Raw genomic sequence first — 8152 nt, 5'->3', positions numbered from 1 at the left:
AAACTAAACTAAGGATAGTTCCGCGGAATGCCTCCGTGGTGCGCCACGTTTATAAGGGTCCTTGGCTAGACCCAATGTGAGGTTATATATTTTCTGAGTGGGATGTTTGGCATCCCATGTTGCACCGTCGGAGAGCAGCATCCAAACTTGAATCAATAACCTTCATGTAGTTGACCGGGTCATCGTCCTCTATTCTCTTCCCAACCCCGAACTTTACTTCATCATCCCCGTACCTTAAGGTGAGCGTTCCGTCATTCATGTCTACCACTGCTTGTGCGGTGGCAAGAAATGGTCTCCCTAGTATGAGGGGGATCTCGGTGTCTTCTTCCATATCGAGTATGACAAAGTCGGCCGGGTAGACAAATTTGTTTACCTTTACTAAGATATTTTCAATGACACCTTGCGGGAATTTGATGGATCGATCAGCAAGTTGTATGCTCATTTTTGTAGGACTCGTTGTTCCTAGGCCGAGTCTTTTGAACATTGATGAGGGCATGAGGTTAATGCTAGCCCCAAGGTCGGCTAGTGCATTACAAAAGGGGGAGTCCCCGATCGAGCAGGGAATCGTGAAGCTTCCGGGATCGATTTTCTTTTGGGGAAGTTTGTTGAGTATGAGGGCAGAGCATTCTTCGCCTAAGTTAACTAATTGCAAAGTTTCAATTTTCCTTTTATGAGTGAGGAAGTCCCTCATGAACTTAGAGTATTTGGGCATTTGGGTTAGGACATCAATAAAAGGAATATTGACATGCAATTGTTTTAAGAGACTTTCGAATTTTGCGAACTGCTCATTGGTCTTTTAACGGATTAACCTACCGGGGTACGGAACTCGAGGAGCCTTAATAGGCTCTAGTGATGGAGTGGAACCCTTCTCTTGTAGAGGCGGTGGTATAGTTTCCTCTGCAGGCGGTTGCACTTCCGTAGGCCCTACGGTGCGGTTTCGTAACGTGATGAGATGAACTTGTGCTTTTGGGTTTGTTTCGGTATTGCTTGGTAATGCGCCTTGTGGTCTCTCGGAAAAATTTTGGGCTAGTTGACTTAATTGTTTTTCTATGTTTTGAATACTAGCTTGTTGATTTCTAAAATTTGATTCTATTTGTAGAAACCTTTCCGAGTTTTTCTTTTCAGTGTCGGAGATGAGGCGAGATACAGTATCTTCAAGCCTTTCTCGTCCATCTTGTTGTTGAGTGAAATTTTGTGACTCATTTCTTGGTTGTTGAAAGTTTGTTCGTTGGTTTTGTTGGTTACTACTATTGCCGGGTTCTCTCCAACCAAGGTTAGGGTGATACCAACTTGTAAGACCCTAATACATAACATCTTAAAAATGACGCAGCGGACTTACGAGCCTTAAAATTTCTTTCTTTATTAACGACATTAATTACGTGAATGCTCAATTATAAAATGTCATACGTTTTCTAGAAGTGATTCACGACGTTCACACTTAAATTAATACTTCAAAGCGTTATATAATTCAAACTATGTGACCGTTCTTCCGTACAATCCTTGCTCTTTGACTCGATCTACGCCCGCTTATCTTCGTTAGTGGTACAAGAATTCCGTGTGATACCTGTGGACATCATATACAACTTAACCGTTAGTCCTTGACACACCATACAACATTATTCTATATAATTGAGAATCGTATAACAATCCGTAATGTAAACTTGGATTCATTCAAGCATTCTTTAAATTCTCTTAATCCAAGTTCGGCTTCAATTTTTCACGAACCCGTCGATCTCATACCTGCATTACATTTCAATCTCAAGGCACATCATTAGTAATCGTCAATACCCAAACGTTTTGAAACCATTCCTACATACATTCACAGCAACTTACGTTCATACATGCATACATTCCTAGTTCCTACATACGTTCAATCATATACACCTATATACATACATACGAGCTCTTGCTTATCACTATTATTCACATATATTTATACTAACATATCATATTCACAACTTTCCATAATATAAGTTTCATACATATCAACCTACATACTTACTCGTTTCCAGACACGTTTACTTATAGATTTCCTTCACTAACACGAAGGGAAATCGATACCTATACTATCCGGAGTCCCATAACATTTACTTATAATCAAAACCATCTTAAACACTAGTTATGAGGCCTTGAAAACAAATTAAAACAAGTTCCATGTCCAAAAACAACAAAATTAGGGACTTTTGCCAGTTCAGTGGTCTCTCGCGGGCCGCGAGAGACTTTACTCCTATTATCGCAGGGCGCGACAGCCTCTACCGTAAGCTACGGTGACTACCGTAGCTTACGGTGGCACCTAAAAGCTTACGGTTCCTTTAAACTGCCTTACGGTGGAAGAAGGGTTTTCAGCACCTACCGTAGCCTACGGTGGGTACCGTAAGCTACGATATTGCCCAGTTCAGCCCACCATTTTAATACCAAAACTCTCATAACTTGATCGTTTTGTATCCGTATCACTTGGAACTTGTTCCTAATTGTCCGTAAAACAAATCCTTACATAATTGACTAAAATCACTACCCCGGGTCCTTAATCTTTACGAATTTCATTATCGTTACATTACTTATGCATATTTATTCGACCCGTTTAATCCCACCATTATACCTTCGTCTTAGATAACTATCTTTGTCTAATAAAATTAATACTTATCTTAATACTCTCATTCATTACACAACCTTACATAACTTCCCCACATCCATAAATATCAAAATTATATATATACACATACTAAGAAGTGATTCGGAATCACTTACCTTTGCCCGTAAGAAATTCGTCACCATTTCCACTTGTTTGCCATGTTGTCTTCCAAGCCTTGCTACACCTTGATGGAAACAAGTTCATTCCTTTAATCATTAGACTATACTTGTGGTTATACATGCCATTCGAATAGATTGATAATAATCCACATACTTTTTACTAGATTATTGACTATATAGTCAACCTATTCGACCCATTTAAAAAAAAATACTTGCACAATCCATTTTCATGCATATAGACACTTTAAACACACCTTAACAATCCTAATCATTCATCCAAAACAACATATAGTGTTTAGGCAACGGGTATAGGGACAATCATTCATGTTAAGTTCATCATACACACTCTTTTCACTGCTGCACTTTCTGTACAGCAGCTGTTCTCGACCCATTTTGCCTCTATACAATCCGAATTAGCTCAATATGTTCCATGAAAAATGTAATATGCTCTGATAGCTTTCCAACGATATATCATATGCCTTAAACCGAGCTACGGTTGATTTTATACGAATTTTTCAAAACAGGTGCGCAACAATAATTACTTCCAATCAGCTTTGTTAATCTTTGGAATTATGAACTAAAACTCGACTTTAAATCATCATTTCATGTTCATAATTTATACTAAGCATCATAAACATGTTAGAGACCATATGATACAATAGTTCTCACAATTTTATGCACATAACATGAACCACATTGAAACTACACATGCTTTGAATGTATGTGTGCATTAGCTAATGATTCAAGCATTTCATCAAACACTTGGTGTGCATACCATCTTTTAAGCATAGTGTACAAGTGTTTTAAGCATGTTTCTTCCCAATTTCATCTCATGAACCATAAACAAAATCACATAATTATCAATTCCATATCAAGTTCATCTATCACAATATATCATATAACACTTTATACATCACAAAATCACACTATAGCATCTACATGTTCATCAAGATTATCATCTTCACACTCATACAATAGGTTTCATTCTAAATCATATAAATAACTAAAATTTAACAATGATTCAACTTTAACATGCTAGCATTAAGAATTAATCATTCTAATTTCAACCAAATTCACGGATTCATCATAACCCACTTCATCCAACATCACCAAATCATAAAATTTAACTTACTTGGCGTGAAGAACACTTAGGAGATTGAAAATCTTGATACATGCATCATAAAAATCTTCAATTTCCTTTCAATTGGGCTGATTCATGATCAAGAAGGGTTTCCCCTTGTTCTTTTCTTGTTTGGTCGACAAACTCACATATCAGTGTGTGAGTTTTGGTGTTTTATATGATTTTAATTTTTCATCTTTCAAATTGCCCAATAATAGTCCCTCAAGTTTCGATTTGCTTATAAATGAGTTAAACTCATTATCTTGTTACTTATATACATGTTACCACTAGGTTAGTTTGTTCCTAGTTATATTAAACTTAAACTCAGTTTCCCATCTTTAGCCCTTCTCACTTATTATTTTGTCATCAATGGCACTAAATTTCATTCTCTATTTACTTGACTAACTATTTAACTTAGTTAAATAGCTCGCTTATTTTACTTCATGACATTACATAGAGAAACATACTAGTCGATTAAATTTCACGTTTTTGGGGCGTTACAAGTCTACCCTCCTTAAAGGAGGTTTCGTCCCCGAAACCCTTTCTTCCCTACTTGACCAGTTCTACTCTTAATCTATTCATCTCTTCATCCATGATGCTCATTACATTCCAAAAATACTTGTGACTTATTTACGAGGTAGGATTCGCTTACAATCTTAAGTATATATTTGTTCTCACCTTATAAATCAGGCGTTGAACTTTCATGCATTTACCATTCATAGTGGGTCATACTATTTCCACTTCATACATGTGTCATAGAAGATATTACTTTCTAGCATTAGCCCTACGAATACTTATTGTGGTTTTACCGCGGTGTTCTATTGTTAGCATCCTTTCTAGGTACCTTCGCTAACACACGTAATCATTTGGACTATTCACATACTCAATTTTACTAATATTCATTTAAATTGAACGTTATCACTGGTTAATTATTATTTCATTCCCGCTTATTTAGGGTAAACCTCTACATTCCATTACTAACGTTGCTCTTAATTTCTTTCATTCTCATGGGAGGTGAACATATAATAGTACGCATTACCGTAAGCATTCAGATATTAATTCATTAATATAACTATCATTTTCATACTCACTTATCCATACTTGTTACGAGGATTAAGTATTAATCTACATTCCTACAGTCACTTGAACTACTTACAACTTTATGTCTAACCTCAGATTTAACCATTCGCATCACTTTATTATACTAGCCCGGTATGTCGTGAAGAGCACCATACGAGCATTAAACCAATTGGTCCAAATTTTTATTCAAGGCCTTTAGATCTTCCTCTTAATGACATAAATACTTTCTTATGCTGACCATTTCAATTCGATTATTTCATACCATACCATAATTATCCTACCATTCATTTCGTTCACACGTATAAATAAATTTACAGATTCTTACTTATTAATCAAGAATTAAACATTTTACTAAACTCGCCTTCATTGCATAGATCAGTGATCCGTAAGCCGGATTGATCCGCTTCTTTACAGGTACCTCCCGTACCATAATTGGTCTCATTCATTCGCGTAAAATGCTCCCCACTCGTGAGCATCCTTCCATCAGCTTTATTACTATCATCACACTAAGAATCTCATCATTCTTATCTGTAAAATTAACGGTTAGCACATAACCTTTCATAATTGCATTCTACATGGTGTTTGTTCGTCTATGACTCTTTCACAAGTTTCTTACGTACATGCTTAAAACATATCACACATTCTATTTCTTACATACATTCCTTTCATTATATTTGTTATTTCGCTAGAATTTGCATTTTGACTTTTCAAGGTCAGACTGGTACTTCTTACTTATCGTAGACGTATAGAAGTACACGTCCGTACTTCTTTTCCATTCTTGCAAGGACTTCATTTCATCATTTCAGTATTACTTGCAAATATTCCCCTTTTCCCATCCCTACTTAAGTCATTTGTCTAGGTCGTAGCCCGTCATTCGTTCTGACTCTCAAGAGTCAATTAATAATATGTCTAACACGTAACTTATTTCAAAATTTCTTTCTTTCATCTAGAATTTTGCTATAAAAACCGTCTTCAATGGTTATACTTACTTACTTTCAAAATTTCTTTCTTTACCGATTCTTGTCGATCGTCCGTTTCTTTCATACAACTCCAATTTTCATGTGGCCCACCACACCCTTCACAAGCCATAACCGAGACCGTTTTTGTCATTTCCAATTTTTTTATTTTTGAAGAAAGGGCCTCGATTTGGCCTTGTAAAGAAGTGTTTTCATCAACCTTATGGGCGCCCGGGGCAATAGATTTATTGCCTCGGGGAGTGTGCCACTGAAAATTGGTTTGAGCAATTTCCTCAATTTGGTTATATATTTCATGCGGGCGGCGATTACCTAAAAGTCCTCCGGAGCTAGAGTCAAGTGTCTGCCTTGTGTGTGACAACAACCCATTATAGAAAGTGGATACTTGTTGCCATATCGCAAGGCCGTGATGTGGACACTTTCGCAATAGCTCCTTGAACCTTTCCCAAGTTTCATATAAGGATTCCCCGTCCTCTTGTGAATATGTATTAATTTCAGTCATTAATTTGGCCGTTTTAGCGGGAGGGAAATACTTATATAGAAATTTTTGGGCTAGTTCATCCCAGGTGTTTACCGATCCAGCTGGGAGGGCGTTGAGCCAAGCTTTTGCTCGGTCTTTTAGCGAAAAAGGAAACATTCGAAGGCGGATGGCGTCATTTGATGCTCCATTGACCCGAAAGGTATCACATATTTCTAAGAAATTAGTAATATGTAGATGGGGATCCTCGTCCACAAGCCCATGGAAGGTTGCGGAGTTTTGGAGCATTTGTATCAAGTGCGGCCGAAGTTCGAAGTTATTGGCTTCAACATTCGGTGCATTGATAGTGGCGCCGAGGTTACCTACGGTGGGTCGTAGATAATCCATGAGAGTACGTTGGTCCGCCATTGGAAGTGGATTTCCCGAAACCTTCTCTTGGTTTTTGGCTTTTAGTCTTTTTCTGAGAAAACATTCGGGTTCTTCTAGAGGTTCTATTATGTCCTTATTAGAACTGGAGTTCATACACTACGTAGGGGTGGTGTCTGGTTCCAAGTCCTGCAATAAAAACAAAAAAGAATGCTGGTCAGAAGGTTCACCACGGCCCCGTGCTCAGTGAACACGACCCGTGGTCGGAGTTACAGTAATTGTTTTCCAGATCACAGTTACTGGAGAGTTGGACACGGCCCCGTGTTGCACCGACACGGCCGCGTGGTCAGCCTTCCGTAACTTGGAAAACAAAAAACTGCCAGTAACAATGCTGGGCACGGCCCGTGTCCGACCAGGCACGGCCCGTGCTGAGCTCTGCAGAAGCTGAAAAACTAAGAAAATCCTAAAAAATTAAAAAGAAAAATAAAAATATGATTAGGCCGTTGATTCCTAACTTTCTTAAAATCCTTGTGTCCCCGGCAACGGCGCCAAAAACTTGATGCGTGTCAGTGTGTATATGTTTTAGATGTATATTTTAAGCCCTTTTTACACTTTTAGCCAAGTTTTAAATTTATAAAACACGATATTTACTAACACTAAACACACATATGGGCAAGTGCACCCATCGTGGACGTAGTATAGTGTTGGTAAGATACCGAGGTCGTCCAAGGACACAAGAGCTTTTAGTACCGGTTTATCCTCAACGTCTAACCAAATCAAAAATGTTAGAAAAGATTTTTAAACTAAGAAAATAAAAACTAACTAAATGCTGAAAATAAAATAAAAATAAAAAACAGATAGACAAGATGAATCACTTGGATCCGACTCGTGTATTAGTATAACCTTTGATTATTTTCGCACTTTTGCACTTGTTTAAGAGATTATCTTAGTTATTGTAGTAGGCCCCTCTTTTGAAGGTGATGTTACCCTCAATCCAATAGTTTGAGTCAGCAAGGATACAATCCTAAAGGGTCGGATTATTGAAAGATAATGAATTAAGTTATTAATGCAAATTATAGTATGCCCCTCTTTTGGAGGTGACGTTACCCTCGACTAAGTAGTCTGAGTCAGCAGGGATACAGTCCTAAATAGCCGGGTTACAGTATTAATAGTAGTTAACTTATGAGGGGGTCAAAGAGTTTGGATCCCCGACATCCAATACCTATGGGCATTGAAGGAGATCCTACTAAATTTGACCCAGGTCCCTTGCAGGACCTCTAAACGCTGAACAAGGGCAAGACCCTTACCAAACCGTTCCCTTAACCCCCGACCAGGTAGCCAACATACCTCCATATAGACCGTAGAGATATGAATGGTGAAAAT

At 37.9% G+C, this 8152-nt stretch overlaps 1 long non-coding RNA gene and 1 other non-coding gene across 2 annotated transcripts; one reads left to right on the top strand and one right to left on the bottom strand.

Annotated features, from left to right (window-relative positions):
- Positions 1-1339: 1339 nt before the first annotated feature.
- Positions 1340-4182, bottom strand: LOC110873718. Its single transcript, XR_004863949.1, has 2 exons — positions 3884-4182; positions 1340-2816 (listed from the first exon to the last, which is right to left on the bottom strand). It is a non-coding gene; the product is annotated as an uncharacterized LOC110873718 (long non-coding RNA).
- A 2144-nt stretch (positions 4183-6326) lies between these two features.
- LOC118481505 lies at positions 6327-6433 on the top strand. The gene has a single exon (XR_004865714.1). It is a non-coding gene; the product is annotated as a small nucleolar RNA R71 (small nucleolar RNA).
- Positions 6434-8152: the final 1719 nt, after the last annotated feature.

Source organism: Helianthus annuus, chromosome 8 (genome assembly GCF_002127325.2).
Source record: "Helianthus annuus cultivar XRQ/B chromosome 8, HanXRQr2.0-SUNRISE, whole genome shotgun sequence".
NCBI classification, from domain to species: Eukaryota; Viridiplantae; Streptophyta; class Magnoliopsida; order Asterales; family Asteraceae; genus Helianthus; species Helianthus annuus.
This window is presented reverse-complemented; position numbering and strand designations above follow the sequence as displayed.